The 21,964-nt window shown below is 39.4% G+C and overlaps 1 protein-coding gene and 1 long non-coding RNA gene across 2 annotated transcripts in view; both read right to left on the bottom strand.

Annotated features, from left to right (window-relative positions):
• Nucleotides 1-21,964, bottom strand: part of EGLN3 (egl-9 family hypoxia inducible factor 3) — a 44,847-nt gene that overhangs the window by 11,147 nt on the left and 11,736 nt on the right. The gene's annotated exons all lie outside the window — the stretch shown is intronic.
• On the bottom strand, nucleotides 1,805-9,400 carry LOC138175503 (uncharacterized). Its single transcript, XR_011172010.1, has 2 exons — nucleotides 5,466-9,400; nucleotides 1,805-5,352 (listed from the first exon to the last, which is right to left on the bottom strand). It is a non-coding gene; the product is annotated as an uncharacterized lncRNA (long non-coding RNA).

The following is a 21,964-nucleotide window of genomic DNA, read 5'->3' as shown; positions in this document are numbered from 1 at the left end:
TGAGAAACCCAGAGATATAAAAAGTTGTTGACATAGCTAATTGTTCTCCAAACAGAATACTATTAATATAGGGAGTTCCAATTTAGACTTTTGGGACACCCTTTATATCACCATTTAAACTTTTGTTTATTTGCAGTTTTTGGCATATAGTGGCTTACTAGTCTTCGAATTAATTTTCCTTTGATCTAGAATTTTCAGCATAAAAAAAAAACCCAATTCATTCTTATACCCACTTTGCTGAACACTATTTCGTAAACTCATAACCAACAATAGTATCTTTTCAGTCATCTGGCAATCTTGGAAGAAAGTCAAAGACCGAAGTACCTAGGTGAGCAAGGAATACTGTACTAGGCCTGCAAAGGTCAAGGTCTTTGGCATTCTGAGGATTTTGGGTGGTAAGATTATTATGTTTGAGAGAGTCACAGGCAGGACAAAACAAGGAGAAAGCATCATCCTGAAGTCATAGGAACCTGGGTGCTTCTGGAAACTGCTTTTTGTAACTCTGAAATTATTCAGGCCCTTTTGTGGGATTTCCTAGTCCGAAGCTAAGGGTTGGATTTCAGGTTCCTCATCTGTAAAATGGAAGATAATAATAGTGGTCCTAGGATTGAAGATAACTAAGATAAATGCAGATAAAGCACCTGAGAGGAGGGTGAAGAAGATGTAGGAGAGAGAGAAAAAAGTAAATACTTGTTAGTTGCTGTAGTTTCTTTAGTATTTTTTTTTTTCTAAAAGCACTATGCAAATGAGCAAAAGCCTTTAGGTAGGTAGGTAATACAGTGGGTAGAGTACTGTGCCTGGAATTAGGAAGACTCATATCCAGAGTTCAAATCTGGCCTCAGACACTTACTAGCTATGTGACCCTGGGCAAGTCATTTAACTCTGTTTGCCTCAGTTTCCTCATCTGTAAAATGAGCTGGGGAAGGAAATGGCAGACCCCTCCAGCATTTTTGCAGAGAAAGACCAGAATGGGTCACATAGAGTCAGACCTGACTGAAATAATGACTAAAAAAAACTCTGAATAGGGATCAAGACAGGAGAAGGAGGGTCATTTAGGAACAATGCCTTAAGTTGGCAGCAAAGACACACAAATATATTACAGGCTCACAGATCCAGTCCCAGAAGGGACTTCAAGTCTTCTAGTCAGCCCCTCCTTAGTTTTAAGGGAAACTGAGACCAGGAAGATTAAATAGTAGGCGGAGTGGAGACTCAACTCAGTTTTGTGCTTCTGTGTTCTTCACTTTTTCCTCATTCTTCCCACAATACCTCCCAATACTCCGCTTGCTCCCAGACATCCATAGGTCATAGGACTAGCCACACAAGCAATCAAACACTTCTGAAACCTTGTTGGTTTTTCCTTGCTAATCGTTTTCAGATCGTCAAGAGGATTGAGGTTCTGCTGGAAGAGAACCAGAAGCCAAGCACCAAACCCAATGTGAATTACTCAACAACACAAACTTGATGATGTTCTGAACATTTTATAAAGATTCTGCTAAGTATCGTAGCTATTCCTTATAGTAAGCATTTTGAATTTTTTTTATTCTGAACATAATAATTATCAACCAAAAGAAACATTTCCAAATAAAGAGTCGAATAGAAAAAAAACAGGATTGTACATGAAACTGTGAATTTCTATTATGCATAGCTTAATAAATTTCCTCTTAAGCAAATTATAGTATAAATTCAATCTGTAACTCTCAAAGCTTTATTCTTGGTCATTTTCTTCTTATCTCTTCTATACATTTAAAAAAAAGTTTCCATGACCCTTCCTTTCTTTCATTTCTTTTTCTACATCTCCTTCCTCTTCTTTTTTTTTTATTAAGCAATCAGGGTTAAAGTAACTTGCTCAAGGTTACACGGCCAGTAATTTCTGGGTGTGACACTGAGTGTCTGAGCCCGGGGTTGGATCTCCAGGTCGAGACCAACACTGGAGCTGGTGCTCTTACTCGCGGAGCCACCTGGCCCTCTCTAAGCAATTGGGGTTAAGTAACTTGGGGGTTAAGTAACTTGCTCAAGATTACACGGCCAGGTGTTTCTGGGTGGGTGCTAAGTGTCTGAGCCCGGGATTCGATCTCCAGGTCTATCTCGACACTGGAACCGGTGCTCTTACTCGCTGTGCTACCTGGCCGCCCCTTCTCTTTTTTCTTTTTCTCCTTCCTCTCTTTCTTTCTGCAAACCTATCAATGCTGCCCCTCACCTCATTGAAAAAGAGAAGAAAACCCTTGTAAACATAACAAATTGGCATAGTCAAGCAAAACTTTCCCACTTTAGCTATTTCTGAAAATGTTAAAGGCACTTTTTTTTTCCTTTTTCCTAATGCATATCTCATTAAGAAGTTGTACATCCTGTGTCAGTCAAATAGATTAGCAACACAGGCTGGAGTCCTTTTCCTCCTAATTCAGTTCCTATTCAGCTAGATGGGTAGTTCTTTCAACCATTTTAAAACCTTAAAGCACACACACCTAGCAGGATCATCAGGTCACGTTTCCTGACAAATGAAATCTCACCATCATTGGGACAGTGGCCAAGATTATGCTCAAGGCACAGAAGGGAAAACTAGCAGAGTCTACCCAATCATTGCTGCTCAGAGCGCTTGGAAAGCATGGGCTGGCCCTTTAGAATGTTCCCAACTTCCTGCTCCTCTGTTCGGACTTAGAGTAAAAGTGAGTAATAGTCATTTTGGCTTGGATGTAAATTTCAATACAAGGAATTAAATGCATTATTTCACAGTATCACCTCATTTTAGAAAGAGTAAGGGGATCTAATAATAGCTAGCATTTATATAACTTACTAAGTGCTTTACAATTATTATTTAGTTGACCCTGGGAGGTAAATGCTAATTATTATCCCCATTTTACAGATTTGTTAACTGAGGGACACAGAGGTTAAGTGACTTGCCTAGGTTCACAGAGCTAGCCAAGTGTCTGAGGTTAGATTTGAACTCAGGACTTCCTTATTCCAGGTAAGGTGCTCTATCTACTGCACCATCAGGGCTTTAATGCCATTTTATTAAAAAATTAAATTAAATTAATGTCCTTTTAACTGAGTCAGTGCAACAGACATTTGATTACTGTTTGTTATGTTCCGCATTTGAAAATTAATTTTAAAGTAAAGTATTTATTATGAAGAACAGGTATGCCTTGAGTAGAATTTTTTTTTCCTTCTATTCTCTGCCAAAGTGTGTACAAGGCACTGTGCTAGGCAATGGATATAGAAAGTAAAAAGTGAAATACACTGTGTGTTCAAAGAGCTTATATCCTACTGGGTTGGGAGGTGGGGGCAGGGATAGGATTTCTCTCCACTTAGAGAAATACAAGATATTTGGAAACAAGTTGAAGCACTAACAACTAGAAAGGATAAGAAAGACTTTTAAGTAGGTGGTAGTACTTGCTTGAGCTAATACCCTTGAAGGATGCTATAAGTCATTTAAAAAAGGCTCCTGGGCCACGTGGAAAAGTTCAGGGCTTTTTCCTTTTTTGGGAGTCCAGATCTCAAGATCTTTTCCTTTTAGGGAATCAGCTCTCATCCCCATCATTATCACAGATTTGGGGCTAGTATGGGACCTTAGAGACCATCTGTTCCCACCTCCCTGTAAAGTGATTTGTATAAAGTTATAAAATGTAGGCAGCTAGGTTGTACAGTGGATAGAGTGTCAAGCCTGGAGTCAGGAAGACTCATCTTCCTAGATCAAATCCAGCCTCAGACACTTCCCAGCTGTGTGACACCCCCCCCCCCCCCAGGCAAGTCACTTAAACCTTGTTTACTTCAGTTCCTCATAGGAAATAGTAAACCACTCTCCGGTCTTAGGCGAGAAAATGTCAAAGGGGGTCATAAAGAGTCGGATACAACTGAAAACACTCAAAGACAAGAGAAGTAACAGTCAGGATTTGAACCCAGGCCCTCTGATTCCAAATCGAGAACTCTTTGCATTGTATGGCAGGGTGAGCTGTGCAAAGCAAAAACATCCATCTCAGTGTCTACATTTAGAGAAAGAACTAGAAAGAACCGAGTTTGAATGCAGATTGAAGAAAACTACCAGCTCTCTTTCTTTTTCTTGTTTGGTTTTGTTTCCTCTTTCCCATTGTTCATTCCATCTGATACAATCCTTCTTTATAACCTGACTAATGTCAAATGTGAAAGTATTTGCAGATCCTACACTTGATTGTATGCTGCCATGGGGGGAGGGGGAGAAAATTTGAAAGGCAAGGAATTGTGGAACTGAATCTTGTAAACTAAAAGTAAACAAACAAATTAATAAAGACCAAAAAATTTAAAAAACAAACAACATCTCTAGTAACAGAAGAGGTTTAAACTGCCAGCCCTTTCAGAAAATCCTTGTGCAGGGTTCAAAGTGGAAGCCCCTTCCTTGCCCCAGTGAAGAATAAAATCAATATCTCTCATGAAGACTCCTAGCCTTAGTAGTGCTAGAAGAATAAAGTACTGTCCAAAAGCAATCCCCTATAAATTACAGGAATGGCCCACAACCCAGAGAACACGTTGATCTCTCATTCACTTTCTACATAGAACACACATGTTTTGAGTCACAAACACACAGATAGCAATTACAATTCATGTGTTCAATATTCACTTATCAAACTCTATTGAAGGAAAGATTCCAGGCTCTAGTGACTATCTGTGCGACCTCTGGGCTTTAGTGTTTAGTGAAATAATTAGACCAGATGAGTCCTAAGGACCATAGATTAGTTCTAAATCTTAGGGTCACTCTATGATCAATTAAGGGGAGAAGGGGTTCTCTGCTTTGTTGGAACTTCTATCAGCATCTTTGAACACAAAAAAGAAATGGATTTGGAGTTACCTGTGGAGCAGTGGGCATCATGGGAATTTGGTACCTCTTTTAATAGATGAGAATTTAGAATCTATGTGAATGGATGCTTTTCAAGATGGCTTGAGGTTTGTAAAAGGCCATAGGGTATTGTTTGTGTTTCTTTCTATTCTCACTTTAAAAAAAATGTCTCAATGACCTGCTTTTCTGTGTGTTGGCATGGGGGTGTGGGGCAACCCTACTGAATATGCCTAACAAGGGAAAGAGATAAATAATATATAACAGCTACTACTTACCTCTGGGAGACTGGAATTATTTTAAGGACTTTTCTTTTGGTGATGTTGGTGATAAAATTCAATATTTTAAGAGCTCTTACATTTCACCAATGTAGGCACTACCTTTTCAACCCCTTTACTCCTTAATTGTAGATATTCTTAAGCTGAGGTCTGTGACCTTTTTTTTAAGTAACTATATGTTAATGATAGGATAGTTTCCCGTGTAATTCTATGCATTTTATTTTATACAATTAAAAACATTCTGAGAAAGGGTCCATAGCACATATGGGGAACCTGTGGCCTCTAGGACACATGTGACCCTCTAGATCCTCAAGTGCAGCTTTTTGACTGCAGTCACTTGAGGACCTAGATGGCCACATGAGACCTTGAGGCCACAGGTTCCCCACCCCTGGTCCTTAGGCTTCTGCCAAACAAATCATAACACCAAAAAAAGGTAAAAAAAAAAAAAACATAAGTAATTCATTTCAGAAGTTACTGTGGCCAAATAATGACCACAAATCATAATCACCCATCATAATTATATGGAGTTGGGACAGGATAAAAGAAAAGGAAAAAAACCTCAAAATTCTTGAGGTATGATTATATAGAGAAGCAAACATGGAATGAATGAAAGAGTCAGGAAACATAAAGCCTTAACTCTACTACCAATCAGCTGCATGAACTTGTACTAGCCTTCTCTCTAGGAAAATAACAGTGTTAGATGAGAAGATCTGAGGTCCCTTCCAATTATAACAGCCTGTTTTTTTTGTGTAAGTGAGCCAACATTTTCAGGACGTCAGAGTATATCATATGCTATATTACAAGACCTAATCTAGGCTGAAAAATAGAATATAACATCTTCTAGAAACCCTACCACCATATAGGAAGCTCTTTTAAAAAAATTTTAAATGTTTTATTTGCCATGGTAAATTAGAATCAAGCTGAAAACCCTAGTTTTAACAAAGTTTTGCCTTGTTTACAAATCTTTATGAGAAATTTGTGTGGAATCGGAATATCCCACCACCACCCAAGAGTTTGCAATTGCCCAGTACCAGTGTGGGGAAGCAGAAATCTAAGTTATCTTTTTGTCCTTTCTTTTTTGTAAATAGTATTTTATTTTTTTTTCCAATTACATGCAAAGATAGTTTTCAACATTCATTATTTTTAATAAGATTTTGAGTTCCAAATTTTTCTCCCTCCCTCTCCTCTCCCCTCCCCAAGACAGCAAGCAATCTGATACAGGTTATACAAATGCAATCCAATGGGGAGGCTCTTTACAAAAGTACTGACTTTTTTGACCTACAAAGAACTGGCATGCTACAGAACTTAAAATTTTGGCTAAATTTCCATGGGTTTTATGGGAAGAAAGAGGAAGTTCCTAGGACCAGTTATTGCAAAAGTAAAATATTCATCCTTTCTGGCTTGTACCTGATGTCATTTGCCTGAAGCTTGAAATAATGAAAGGAAATCATTGTGAGCCTCCTAGAGCCTGTTGAAACTATATCCAATTTTATCAGTGTTGCCTGGCTCAGTGCCATAGGAGATAGAGGTCTGGATTCCCAGCTATTTGCCAGGAATTCCCAACATGTTCTAAAGTAACCTGAGAAATCTACACAAGCAGGCTGAACATTATTTTTATAACTGGTCATGGTGGATGCCAGTAGGCTACAAGGGGCCACCACAAACACCGGAAGCTGAGCAGGCCAGCTAACTTGCTATCCCCGCCTCCTTGAGCTGGGTGTGGGGCTACTGGATCAGACGAAGGAGGGGAGAAGACAGTTTCAAGACAACAAGAGTCTTGCCAAAGTGTCTGGATTACAGTGTGACAAACGTGCAAAGCAATGCTTGAAAGGATGCAACTGACTTTTTAATTTCCCCAAATCCCAGGCTACACCTCTTGAAATGGCCTTAAGTTACAAAATTTTCATATTGATTTTAACCATATCTCTGATTTTATTGGCAAAGGGAACTCTGAATAAGGAAACTCCTCCCTGAAACTTATAGTTTCAGTAAGTTTCCTGGGGTGCCGAGAGGTAAATGACTTGCTCAGAGTTCAGTTAATGTATCCCTTAGCCATCTCCCTACCATGTTTTCTCAACTCTGAACATCATCACCATCTGGCCCTCAGCTGGAACCTTGGACTCTGACCCTGGGACACCAAAGTGTGATAGATAAGTTTTCATTTCCATCTTGTTGCAAACAGACCTTCCCTATACTTCCTAGCTATCTCTACATCATGCCCTCTATACTATGCCCATCATCCTCATCTCTCTCCTACTGGAACCCCAAATACCAACCATGGGAGAGTTGGCTCTGATAGGCAAGCCTTTGCTTTATCTTGCCCAAAACCAGATCTCCCCATCTCTTCCTGGCCATCTCTACAGTACCCCATCTTTTTTTTTTCTCCCAGTTTACCTGTATGTGTTTTCTTCCCCTATTAGAAGGCAATCTCTTTAAGGCATGGATTGTCATGCTTGCTTTTATTTGTATCTTTAGTAAGTACTTAATAAATACTTCATCTGTCCATTTATGTGTCAGAGGTGAGACTTCTTTACTCAGAGATAAGGTCTTCCTTACTCCCAGACTAGCTTTCTATGCCTATGCCAGACGACCTTTCTAATAAATAAATTAATTAGGAGATGGTAACCACAATCATGACTGTAGGATGTGGGACTACTTCCTTGTGATATAATGTGTTTGCAGCCTATAACTACCAAAGGCCTTTGACTAAGCCTCTTGGAATGCAGCTCCACATCTACTACCATGGGTTCCTCTTCTCTGTGGCCTGCTGAACCAAGACACCAACAACAAGCTCCAGGAACTCTAAAGAGGGCAAAATACCCTACTACCATAGGTAGAAGGGGCTTCATCTGGTCCAACAGCTTCATTTTCTAGATAAGGAAACAGAGGCTGTCCAATTCAGAGTCAGTGTCAGTGCTGGACCAGAGCCTTGTCTCAGGTCCCCAATCCAGGAAGCTGAACAATAAAAAAGCTGAACATTGCCAAAATGACATTACAGAATGGGGATAACATTTTCTTGTATGGCTAAGGAAGAAATGTCTTGGAGGCCACATTCTCTATCCCCAACCTAGAAACCAAGTTCCTTTAGTCAAAGAACAAAGCATAACTGAAAGGAAGAAACTTGAGGTAAGGCACCAAAACAAATATATCCGTTTTAAGGTCTCCATTGGAGAGAACTTCTGCTCTTTTAAAATTGGACCCCCATCAAACTTGTCAGTCAACATTTCTTCTACCTCCTAGTTTTAACCTTTTACAGGAGAATACCAGATCCCTTGTAGCAATGTCTACTAGTGGTCTCATCTTCGATCAATCAATAAACATTTATTAAGTTCCTACTAGGTGCCAGGAACTGTGCTAAGAGATAGGAAATGAGAGGCAGGCGAAGGAGCTTGCAATTGAATGAGGGAGACAACATGCAAACAAATATAGAAAAAGTAAGCTATATACAAGATAAACAGAAAATAATTAACAAAGGGAAGATCTGGACTTGAGAGAGGTTGGGGAAGGTTTCCTGTAGAAGATGGGATTTTAGCTGGGACTTAAAGGAGCCACTTAAAGGAAGGGGTCAGTATTCTGAATAGAGGACAAAGAATATTCCAGGCATGTGGGACATCCAGAGAGAATGCTTGGAGCTGAGAGATGGAACATGGAGCTCCATCTCCCATCCCCAGATCTAAGAGTCATACAAAACAGATACAAGATAACCTTAGGGAGAAAGGGCATTAGCACCTTGGGAGGACCAGGAAAAGATTCAGAAGAAGGTGGCACTTGAGTCTAACTCTTGAAGGAGACCAGCGATTTCCAAGGTGAAGTGAGGGGAGGGAGCATTCCAGGTGTGGAGGGTCACAGACAGTGCAAAGTCAAGGACATGTGAATGGACACAAAACTTTCATGTTGGAAATGTACTGATTCGAAGGTGTTTGGGAACATCTGGAATGACTGGAATAAAAAGGCAGAGATGTGGCACAACAATTTTGGAAGAAAAGCAAATTAAGCCTCTCTTCATCACCATGCTTAACTGTTTACAATGCTTCTCTTCCCATACAGTTTGCTTTTTAACTAGCCCAGGTACTGAGGCTCTTTGAAAAGAAAATTTTAATTAAGTAACCAAACTGTCCTGTGTAATATGAGAATTCTTGAAAGAGGCAAGGTCTTTTTAATGGTAAATAAAACCAAAATATTAATGTCAGTTATTTTCCATTTGACTAATGTCAAGGGTGGGGGAGGAAAGGGATGAAAAAGAACCTCCTGAAATCCTTTGGAAGGGCAAGCAACTTAGATCTAGAGGTAAAATGAAAGGAAATAAGATATATATACATATATATATGTTTCTTCTTGCCCTCTTTTTCTTTTCTCTAGGTTCCCACTGAAAAGGGCGGTACTTGGGGTGGCTAGGTGGTGTAGTAAATAGAGCACTGGCCCTGGAGTCAGGAGGAGCTGAGTTCAAATTTGGCCTCAGACACATTACACAAAACTAGCCTGTGACTTTGGGCAAGTCACTTAACCCCAATTGCCCTACCTTCCCCCCTCCAGAAAGAAAAATCTAAAAAAAGAAAAAAAAAGAAAAGGGTGGTACTTTATCTTCAAGAATCCCTTTATGAATCCAATATTTTCTCTCCAATGCCTTCAAAACAGACACTAAGAGAAACTACTAACTCCTACAAGTATTTGGGGGAAGGGATAGTGGGGAAGGTATTATTGTTCCTTAGGTTTCACATAGCAGGCAAACTGGCACAAAAATTGTCTGGCATCTATCTAAAAAGTTCCTCCCCATAATCAATACATAGTGAAATGAAAAAACAAAATATAAACAGGATAATTAATGAAGATTGTTCATAACTCTAAACAACTGCTTTAGTTCAGACATTTTAATGCTCACCTAAGAGTAGATCTCCCTCCTCATCTCAGGCTTTTTGAATTTCCTTCAAGGCTCAGTTCAGGGATTCAAGGTCTCTCTCTGATGGTATATCTCTGTATCTCTTTCTTTTTGTAATTTTTTTTTTAGGGGGGAAGGTAAGGCAATTGGGGTTAAGTGACTTGCCCAAGGTTACAGGGCTGTTTTGTGTAATGTGTCTGAGGCCAAATTTGAACTCAGCTCCTCCTGACTCCAGGGCCAGTGCTCCATTTACTGCACCACCTAGCTGCCCCTAGTCTCTTTCTTTCGGTGTCTCTTCTCTCTGTCTGTATGTGACTGTGTCTCTGACTCTCACTCCCTTTTCCCTTCCTCTCCCACATACCACCCTTGTTAGATCTCTCCCTCAGCATTTGCTAATTATTTAGTATTTACTTTTTGTGAATGCCAGTTTCATCTACTCTCCCCCACTATATCTCTTCCTTTCTTCCCCTCCTTTCCAAGAACAAAATTCCTGGAGATCCTAAAGATTAGAGATTGTTTCAGCCTTTGTGTCATTACCCAGCACTGGTTGAGGTAAACAACTTGATAAATGTTTACTGAGTTGAACTAGGTGGTGATTGTGTATCTCTATTATTCTGTCATTACAAGCTAGATGGGAGGCAATGGAAGAATTACTGAGTATGGGCTTATAAAAAACCACTACTCTGTTAGTAAATTCTGGGTACTTAAATAAGGATAGAAGTACCCACAAGACAAATATAAAAAGGTACGGCTAGTTAGCAATATCAGGGCAGCTTGGTGATACAGGGGATTGAGTGACAGAGCTGGAGCCTGGAAGACTCATCTTCCTGAGTTCAAATCTGTCTTCAGACACTTCCTAGCTTCCTGACCCTGGGGAAGTCACTTAACCCTGTTTGCCTTAGTTTCCTCATCTGTAAAATGAGCTGGAGAAGGAAAGGGCAAACTGCTCTAGTATCTTTGCCAAGAAAACCCCAAATAAAGTCACAAAGAGCTGGACACAACTGAAATGACTGAATAATAAGAGTTAGCAACGTCACCTTGGTATCACTTCACCCCTCTGGGTACCAATCTCTTATACTTGTAAGATAAGCAAGGTATGCTCAAGGGTCTCTAACACTCCAAATGGTGGTGAAAAAAAAAGTACTTTGTAAACCTTTAAAATGCTTTTAAATATGTGTTTTTTATTACTACTCTAGCAGTGTTTAGGTACTCCTCAGTTAAGAGGGTGGTAAATATTAACTCCATCTAAGCCTTACATAAATGCAACATTTTTCCTCCCGCCACACCCCAGACTCCATCTAGGTTAGGAAAACCAAAACAGCCACATGTCAATGTTTCTTGGAAAGTATACAAGCTCAAAAGAAAAGCATATATGATATTTAAACTTTCATTATTGCCCCTATTGAAGAGTGATATAACAAATGAAATGAGGAAAAAAAACCACCTGCCGGCAAAAACAGAAAATCTTTTTTGACTGGAGATATAAAATACTTGAACCCCACCATCACCCTCTTTTAATTTTTGTGTGGTTTTTTAAAGTAAATTACTTACTCTTTTTGTGAATACTGAAAGAAAAGTTACCCTAATATTATTACAAGTCCAGTATATGGGCAGATCCACCCCCATTTGATACAAATGTCTTCCAGGTGAGTCATGTTCCCTGGAATCCCCCAGTGATACCCTTCTTCCTCCACTCCTCAAATGCGCATTAAAACCACCTTTAATTTTTTTCTTTCAGATGTCTAAGGAAAAACTTTCTGGGAGCAAGTTCACTGAAAATTTCTGATAAATAGACATTGAGCCCAAACCAGCTCTATTTCCACCTCCCTCATTTATCCTAATCCAGACACTCCCCCCAAAAAATTCATTCATTTTCTTCTAGTATATCCAGAGGGCAAAATGAGGGAGGGGTCCCTGTTCTTCCTCCCGAAACCAGATCAACAACATCCCCTTTTTAAACAGCAACAACATCATCCATGAACAGCAAAAATAATTGGGTTTCAGTATAAAGTATCAAGGCAAGTGAGAAAATCAAAATGAAAATCAGCCAGTCACTAGACTATTGGAATTCCCGACCACTTGGAACGTACTGGATATGCCGGCCTCTTCTTGGCATTGGAGCTGAATGTGTTGGGAAGACAGAGGAATGTTTTGGCTAAGCCACCACTGCTCCTGTGACCTCCTCCCAATTTATTCTAACACTTGTGTCTCAGAGTTGACATTTTTCAGGACCTTGACTCTAACGTGAACTTTGGTCTGGGGTTCAGTAGCATCCCAAGCCTCTGGGCTACGGAACTTTGCATTCAGTTTTTCCAAGTTTAAGAAGAGGCTCAGGGGGATTCCTTTCCATTTGGCCCCAAAACCCTCCCCCGCTCCTTAACTCTTCCTCACCCTACCCCACCCCCCAACCCCTCCAAAGAAACCTCGGGAGACCGAGAATTTAAAAGGCCATTGTCATTACTTTCAGATTCTGGTTAATTACTTTCCTAGGAGGAGTTTCAGCTACAGCCCACCAATTAGCAACTGTAAACAGCCACAGCAATATCGATTTATCAATAAAAGCTGTTTTGGTTTAGGAAGTCAGCCCCTTCGCCACGGAGGCTTGGCTCCCCGCCAGCGGGATGATGGCTTAATGACAGGGCTACGTGCAGTGCGTGAGGGTATCAGCAATCAAACACCCAACTTCGTTCCAAAGAACACAGCAGAGAGAAACTGTTGGGGGATGGGGAGGACTGAGGCAGTCTCCACATACTCCTCAGTTCCGTTTTCACCTGCCCCTCTCACAGTCAACAATCCATTAACGCTGTCATTCACCTCATCTAGGATTCCTTATGTTCTTTGAAAGCCTGTCAACCCTGGGTTTCCCCAGCTTTTGAGTTACATTGAAATCAGGGATTTCACCATATCCTTCTGGATTCCTCCCCTAGTTAACAGAGAAATCAGAAAAACCAAGAACTTGACTCAGCACGAGACTATTTTCTGATGTCTCTTTCAGGCTACCTACGGGGTCCTTCAAATGACCATGTTTTTGGTCTGGACTTAGCTCCCAGTGAGGAAACTTTCTCTGCTGATGCAGGTCAACAATTGTTCAGAAACCTTCAATTCCAGAGAACTGTGTCAGGGCACTGAGAAATTAAGCCACCCAGCTGTCACAGATGACACCTGAACCCAGTCTTTGGAACTCTGAGGATGGCTGTATGCTATTCTGCCTTTCTTCAGGTCAACTTATTAAAAACTATTTCACAAGTGAAACTTAAACCAATACCAACTTGTTAGTGAAAGAAAGAGTGAAAATACCTTAAAAATAATAAACTAATGTGTATTATTGTTGATCTGAGCTACCAAACAAGGAACAAAACAAAACCAAAAAGCCACCTTTTTTTATAAAAACTAAAGGCTTAAAAAAAAGTAGGATTCGTGCATGCTGGAGGAGCACCGTGACAGCATTGTAATTAACAGAAGTTGGGAATCGCCAATTAATGGACAGATAACTCCATTTATTGGTGATTCTCAAGTCTTCCTAATTAAATATAGCTTCTTATCAGTTGAGTTGCTTCTCAGATTTCAAACTGGAATAGTTTTCAAAAGTCATCCAATACATGATCCACCTTATTTTACAAATGTGGTAACAAAGGCCAGATATTAAATACTTCCAAATAATGTTCATTTATTGGTGACTCCCATAAATACTATCCAAATTTATCACCATAAAATAACTTTAAGAATTCAGAAACTGGAACCTGGATTATTTTTTTTAATTCTATGTTTTCTCTGTGTCCTCAATGTTAGATGCCTATAATTCCTCTCCCAGTTGTTCCTTTTCCTATCCAAAAGTGTCTCTTTTCACTGTACCTATTAAAAAACAGATTAAAAATGATGACATATGCCAAATCTAGAACAGAGAAGGAACTGTAACTCGAATTCTTAACCCACGAAGGAGTATTTTCTAATTAGTCTTATCAAGTCCAGTATCTGGGTTTCTCAAACAATCTAGTTACTATACCAAAAGAATCTAACATTAAACAGTTTAACTCTTGTTACAAAGCATAAATGACCTGACCTAGGGCCTTCACTAATATCATCTGTCTAAATGATACAGTAAAATTCTCAAAACATGTAAATCAGCATTTTAGAATAAGTAGTGAGTTCCTCAATTGGGAAAACAGTTTTCTTTAAGTAACTGTGTAAACATTGTGACTCCTGGAGTCTTAATTTTCGTTATTTGTAAAATGGAAATAATAGTTGTATTTTCCAGTGCTGTGGTGAGGAAAGGCCTTTTCAAACCTCCAAGTGTGAATTATTATTATTATCACCAACTTCCTGGCTTCTCCACTATGCAATTTTCTCAAAATTGACTTTGTACCTGTCTGCACAGTGACCAATGATTTTGACCATTAATTGATTTCACAAATTTAGAGGTCAGTTAGTCCAGGTTCTCATTTACAAATGTCATGGGTCCTCTAAGAGAATGAAGGAAGATCAACAGCAATAGAGGAGGAAACTGAAGCTAGAACAGTTAAGGGATTTGCCTAAGGTCATACAGGTGGTAAGCTAGAAGAAATGGGACTTAAACCCAGGTCCTTTTCCTCCAAATTTAGGACTGTTTTGTCTGGGTCTGCTGACTCTCCTCAGGAGAGCTGGTTGCTGTATTCAACTCTTCCATATTCCTGGTCCTGTGGGAAGGAAGTCTACAATTTTCAACCCCTCAGTTATTCTTCCTGTTGACCTAGGTGAAAGACTGATTCTGACTTTGGTGCAAGGTCAGTAAAATCTTGGATGAAGGACAAATTACTCTGGGAATTTAAAATAAGGGGCCAGTGATAAAAACATCTAATAAGTCCCATTCACCTATTCAGAAACAAAAGCTAGTTTTCTTTCCCTTAGGGCACTAATGGTGAGAAATTAGACACACGGTATGTCTAATTTGAAACAGAACATACATAACACTTAAGCCATTCTAAGGATGAAACCTCTAGGAATGAAACACAAAAACAGCTTACTTCTAATTTCAGTTTTTCCTGGGCTGATCTGTAGTACTTCAAGGAAAAGACACTTGTGACTTATATAGAGAGAGTTCAAGCTCTACTTGTTGGATATATATCAAAATAAGGTATTATGCTGAGAGGTAAGGGGGAAGGACATGTACCTGAATTACACAAAATAAAAGACAATTTAAACTGAAACATTGAAGTCAGAGGATTCATGGAGGAAATGGTATCTGAAATGAGTCTTACAATGAGGGATTTCAACAGATAAAGATGTCAGAGAGGGGAAAGAGTCAGGAAGGTGACATTCTAAGCATAGGGAATAATAGCAAGAGAATGAAAGGGAGAGAAAAGAGGCAAAGGCAGGGGAGGGATAGATATAATCTAACTTTGGCTGGAAAGTAGTATGCAGAAAGGGAAACAAAGATCGGTCAAAAGATAGGAAGATTAGGCAGTTATTTATTACAATACTTGAAGTGAAAACCTAAGTGAAACCAAGCAGGAAAAACCAAAAGAGGGTAATTTAAGTGGAAGGGACTCAGAGGATGAAATATCACCACATTAGAATAGGCAGATCTTAGTAATTCCCTGGTTTTGAGAGGAGAGGAAACTCAGTTAGACAGAAAGTCAAAGAATAGCCAGGAGAGAAGGGTAGCATGTAGCACTAGTATGTTGGTGTTGTGAGTTGCTTTTCTATATGTGTCCTGGCTCTCTCCATTTGTGCATCTTGTAATTTATGAGAGAGCCTGCACAAAGTATCTGAATGATAGAAGGAAGGAAGGGTCCTCAGAGGTCATCTAGTCCAACCTCTTCATTTAGGATAAGGAAACTGAGGCCCAGAGATGTTATTTGTCTAGGGTCACAGAGGCAGTAATAGGCATCAAAGGAAGGATCTGAATCCAGGTACTCAGACTCCAAAGCTAAGTGAACTGTTTTCCTCAATATTCTATTTCATTAAATATTTTGCTTTGAGTGAAAAACTGTCAACCAAAAGAATCACAACTTCGAAATTATGATTTTAAGAACTGGGAAAGTAAGGCCATCAACATGGATAGAGAAGGTGGGAGGTTGAGCCAGTTTGAGGAGAGGATAAAGGCTTTGGTTTACAAATGTGGAAAAGAAGGCAGTGGGAAATAAAATACTGGAAGCCTTGGGGAAAGATTCAGAGTAGAACTATTGGTTTGGAAGTCATCAATCTGCATAAAAATGGCACCTGAAGGCTGGAGAATTGGGGACCAAAAGAAGGGAGAGAAAAGGCCCAAGGACAAAACTGTGGGGGGACAGGAAGTATTTAAGGAACGGGAAGAGAATGAGAAAACAGCATGGGTATAGAAAGAGCCTTAGATTTAGAGAAAATAGGTTCAAATCCTTGCTACTATACAACCTTGACCTAGTTTTCTTATCTGTAAAATGCTTAGGTTGTATTAGCTGATTTTTCTTCATGACCCCGTTTGAGGTTTTCTTGGCAGAAATATGGGAGTGGTTCGTCATTTCCTTCTCCAGTTCATTTTACAGATAGGGAAACAGACGTAAACCGTGTGAAGTGACTTGCCCAGGGTCACACAGCTAGTAAGTGTCTGAGGCCAGATCTGAGCACCAGAAGAGGAGTCTTCCTAACTCAAAGCCTGGTGCTCTATCCACTGTGCCACTAGCTGCCCAAGGCCTCCAACTCTAAAATCTATGTTCCAAAGACTGGTCAAAAAGGTAAAAGAGCTATAGGAATTAAGTGGCACAGTAATCAAGGACAGAAGAGATAGGTATCGAGAAGGATGGTAGGCAACAATGTCAAATGCAACACAAATATAATAGATGATGATCCCCTCCCAAAAAGGCTCTTATGTTTTATTGATAAGGTCCCTAGTTAATCTTGAAGAAAGTATTTCAGTAAAGTTGGAAATGGGTGAAGGCAGTGACAGATTACTCTTTCTAGCAATTTGCCAGTGAAAGGGGAGAAGGTCAGCATGATGATAGTTTGAAGATTTAATAGGCAAGGTAAGAGCTTGTCCTTTTTTTGATTTATTTGTTTTTAAAGGGCAGGAAAAGAGAGATATGATTGTAGACAGAAGAGAAGTGAGTGAATAGAGAGGGAAAGATTCAAAGACAGGGGGGAAGGTGATCATGGACGGTTAGAAGACTGTGTGGGCCATGCTGCCTTTCACAAGAAGCAAAGCAGAGAAAGAGGAAAGTGGGGAGGTGAAGCCATTCTCAAGTTTAAAGTCTATCAGTAACATGGTAGACACTTAACAAAGGCTTATAGACTTAATAAGAGCCTCTATAAAGGAAAAGAAGAGTTGAAGTTCCTATCAGATGACCTCAGTAATGTTTATTGTTCAGTCGTGTCTGATTCTGTGAGCTCATTTGGAGTTTTCTTAGCACAGATACCGGAGTGACTTACCATTATCTTTCCCCAGCTCATTTTACAGATGAGGAAACTGAGGTAAACAGGATGAAGCAATTCACCCAGGGTCACACAGCTAGTAAGTGCCTGAGGCTGGATTTGAACTCATGAAGATGAGTCTTCCTTATTCTAAGCCCAGAGTTCAAGCCATCATGTCACCCAACTGCCTCCTCAATAATGTAGAAGAGGTATATATAGATATAGATATGTATATATACACATACATACATATGTACACATACATGTGTGTGCATACATACATATACAGTGTTGAGCACAACCCCACCTTCCATTCCCTTAATTGATCTGTAAGCAATACCTTTACCCTTCCTTTCCCTTCCCTTCCATTGAAGGCATTTTAGCATAACTTTTACCCTTCCCTCTCTTAATTGATCCATGGATGGGGGTTCAGCCTAGAGTAAAATCCCTGCTCCATTCTTCTCTGCCCCCTACCAGGTCTTCCCTATCTCTGCCCATTCTGGGTTCCCTGTACCTCAGCCTAGAAAAATGCTTGGGAAAAACTCAAATATACACTGACCAATCACTGATTGTAGTTTTAGCTTACGTAACCTGACTATTGTAATCTCTTTAAAAACCGGCATACTGTTAATGCCAATTTACTGCCTGATTTGGGTATGTGACCCGGGCAGTCCCGAGGTGAGGTAATAAAATCCACTTCCAATTTTAATCTCGGGGATCTTCTGTCTCGCCCCATTATGCTCAACAACAGAAATTATATATACACATATAATATGTGTGTGACTGTGTGTGTGTGTGTATGTACAACAAGGTTATCTGTCAGAGTGCAAAGAGAGATTTAGGGATTAGAGAAAAGAATTTTTGGAATAAAGAGTGTGATAAGAGTTCTAAGAAGATGAATAAAAAGCCTTTCATGAAAGTAGGGTTGAGATTAGACACCGGTGTCCAAATGGCCTTTAGCATATCCTGCAGCTCAGAAGCAGGATCAGAAAGGGTAGAAGAAGGACAGGGCATCCAAGGTTTCAAGGGCAGAAATTAAAGGAAGCACTGACCTTACTTATAGTTGAGAAGGAAATAAGGTCAAAGGTGGGTTGATCAACTGCCAATAGTAAAAGATAAGCATGTGGGAGAACTAAGGGATTGGGAAAGGCAGAACAAGTAGGACCAGAGTTTAAGGTCTTTGCGGCAGGACCGTTTTCATCAATGGTGACAATGTTGAGAGCTAAGGCAAAACCACCATGATGGGCAGTTGTCTTCCTCAGAGTGAAGATGGAGGAAACAGGAGATCACAACATCACCGGTGTAGAGGTGGAAAGGAACTTATCAAGTCATCATTTTGTAGATGAGGAAACTGAGGCACAAACAGGTTAGGTAGCTTGTCTAGGGTTTCACAGCAACTAAGTAAGGCAGAGTATGAACTTGAGGCTTCCTTGCAGCATGTACATCCATTGCACCATGAGTGAAGGACTTGTGATGAACTTAGGGAATGATAAGGATGTTGAAAAATAAAAAGTTATTACCATAGGTATTCAAGTCTGAGTTGACGCCAAAGGTAGATGATAGTGTTCCCATTTGAAAGATGAAGAGACTGAGGTTCAGAGAGGTTCCTAAAGTCATACAGCTTGCAAATAAAAGCAAAAACACTTCTCTCCATATCAGAAAAACTCTTCAGACCTTAGTACATATGTAATATTAGCTACTCAAATGATTGCTAAATAAATTTTCTGCTTAAAGAGAGGTACAAGCTTAACTTTTCTCTTACTTTTCCTCCCTCTCCCCATTATACACGCATATGTCCCAAGGACAATGTATTCCACTTCCATAACCTCTTTTTTATAATGCCAACACCCCTTTGCAGGTCCTCAAACACCTTTTTTTTTTTGCCTAAATATTTTAAGTATAATAGTAAGTAAGAATATTGTTGTTAAGTAAGAATGTTTTAAGGGGTCTCTCAGTCTCCTTCCCTTCTGTCTTCAATCCAGATTTCACATAACTATCAAGAATAATCTTCCTGAGTCGGCTAGGTGGCTCAGTGAATAGAGCACTGGCCCTGGTGTCAGAAGGACCTGAGTTCAAATCTGTCCTCAGACACCTAACATTTACTAGCCATGTGACCTTGGGCAAGTTACTTAACCCCAATTGCCCTGCCTTCCCCCCTTCAAAAAGCAAAATAATAATAATAATAATAACCTTTCTAATACAAAAATCTAGCCATGATGTTCCCTTGCTTAAGAATGTTCAGTATATTTTATTCTAAAGCCTAAAAAGATGAAAACTCCTTAGCCGGGCATTCAGCATCCTCCTTAAGCCAGCTCCAATGTGCCTTATTAGCTTTATTGTACATCACTTCCCTCCCTCTACTCTGTATGCAGTCAAATGTAGTCTGTTCCTTGAACTTAAAATTCCATCTCCTACCTCTCCACATTTGTACAGGCTGTACCATGTGGGAAAAAAAACTTTATAATATTTATAATAAATAAAGCTTTATTATAATAAATAATTATAATATAATAACACTTTATTGTCTTTATTGTCATAAATTACATTATTGGTGTAGTATATATAATCTATTAAGTCTTTATTATAATAAATAATTATAATATAATAAAACTTTATTAAGTGTTTATTAAGACTTCATAATATTATAAAACCTTTATAATACAATATTGTTTGGCAAATAGTATTTATTATATTGTTTGAACCTAGCCTACTGTAGTTAGATATTATTTAACTCAGGACATGAAGGGCATGCTCACCCCAGAGACCCTCCAGGGGAAGCCTGAGATTACTGCAAGAAATGGTTAGGACCCCACCCAAAGCTTCGGTAGGCCAAGTTTTATTGAAGGTTAATACTTACCTCCCAAATAGTTCCTTATCTAGAAATTTCCTGCCTTGTGTAGCAATTGATGTGCTCTTACCCCTTTCAGACACTACCCATATATAGGTCATTTTTTATACCCTTTGTTTGGGCTCTATATAATGTTAAACTTACAGACTCGGGGAAGAGGGAAAGGGAGGGGCTGGCAAGCCAGACATAACTTTTTCCAAGTTCTCTCCTTTGCCAAACCAACTTAATGAAATTCTTTCTAAAAACTTTTTAGGTTTTGGGTTTGTTCTCGACCAACAACTCCATGCCTGGATTGCACTTGTTTCTCTTCACCTAATAAACTGTTTGGCTTCCCTCTAGAGTCAGTCCAAGTGCCATCTGCTTTCTTGATCCCTTTTCCACCTGGCATCCCTGCTCTAACTTAAGGTTCTCTCATGCCCTGAAATTTTCCAAGAACCTTTATGACAGCATCTCTCTTTAGTCCCATCATAGGCTAGCTTGGAATTATACTGACCTGTGTACTAAGGGTACCACCTTAGTAGACTATAAACTTTTGTTAGGGGGAGCAATGTTGTTTTTTTCCCATTTATATGCCAGTACATAGCACAATACTCTGAACACATCGGCACAAAATAAATGTCTGCTGACCTGAACTGAGCTAAGCCTTCACTTTCAACCATTCTCCCTTGTGACTATCAATACATAATTGCAAGGTTGTTAGCCAGGATTACAGGGCATGTAGGTGACAGAGTGAATAGGGTATTGGGCTTGGAATCAGGAAGACTCATCTTCCTGAGTTCAAATCTGGCCTCAAACACTTACTAGCTCTCTGACCTGGGGCAAGCCACTTAACCCTGTTTGCCTCAGTTCCTCACATCTGTAAAAATAAACTGGAGAAAGAAATGACAAACCACTCCAGTATCTCTGCCAAGAAAACTCCAAAATGGGGTCACAAAGGGTCGGACATGATTGAAATGACTGAACAGCAGCAACAGCAACAAAAGCCAGGACTGGGGCTGTGATCAAGGGTGTTGGTCAGGGTTAGCTAAAGCTGTATAGGAAAATTGGTTTTCTCTATGGAATAACACAGGGAGAAATCAATCCTAGACTTCTGGCCTTGGTAGCATCATTCATCTGATTAATTCAGTTTTATCAGTACAGCTAATACTAAGTTCAAGGACCAGGTATATGTTTAATGCTGACAATTTCCACTCAAAAGAATATTAGTACTTTAATTAATCATGACAGACTTTTAAACAGAATATGATCAAGGAGATTAACAAGGTTTGAACTATTTGTCCTACTACCTAGTGGACTCTTAGAATTGACCACATTCAGCTTTCTATTGCTTAGCAGCTTTTTCACCATTCAACAAATGCATAAATTTTAATTACAATAAGCATTCATTCATCTAAATATCTCATCTCCAAAAAAAAGGAAAAAGGATAATTATCTAAGTGAGTTAGTTAAATATTGGGGAGTATTAAAAACGGTTCTGTGAAGTCATAATGATTTTCATAATAATGCTGAGACTTTTAATTCCAGATATGGTAAATACAGATAGACAACAAAAGCTCTTTGGGGTCCTCAATTATTTTTAAAAGCATAAGACCAAAAAGTTAGAGAATGGCCATAATAAAGAAGCTTCTTTGACTCTCCTCATATCTCTAGATTATAAACCTGGCAGGAACTTTTCAATTGTAACTTTTCTAGTATTGTTGTTTTAAGTCTTGGGTTTTACCTCTGAGGATTACTGTCATGTATGTCAAGGCTAATGTAGTTTGAAACTCCGGAAGATTGGTATCTATGTTTGTTCTAGG

The sequence above is a fragment of the Petaurus breviceps genome, unplaced genomic scaffold (genome assembly GCF_028583685.1).
Source record: "Petaurus breviceps papuanus isolate PSGF00001 unplaced genomic scaffold, PetGlider_PUasm1.0 77, whole genome shotgun sequence".
NCBI lineage: Eukaryota > Metazoa > Chordata > Mammalia > Diprotodontia > Petauridae > Petaurus > Petaurus breviceps.
Note: the sequence above shows the minus strand (reverse complement) of the source record. Positions and strands in the feature narration are given on the sequence as shown.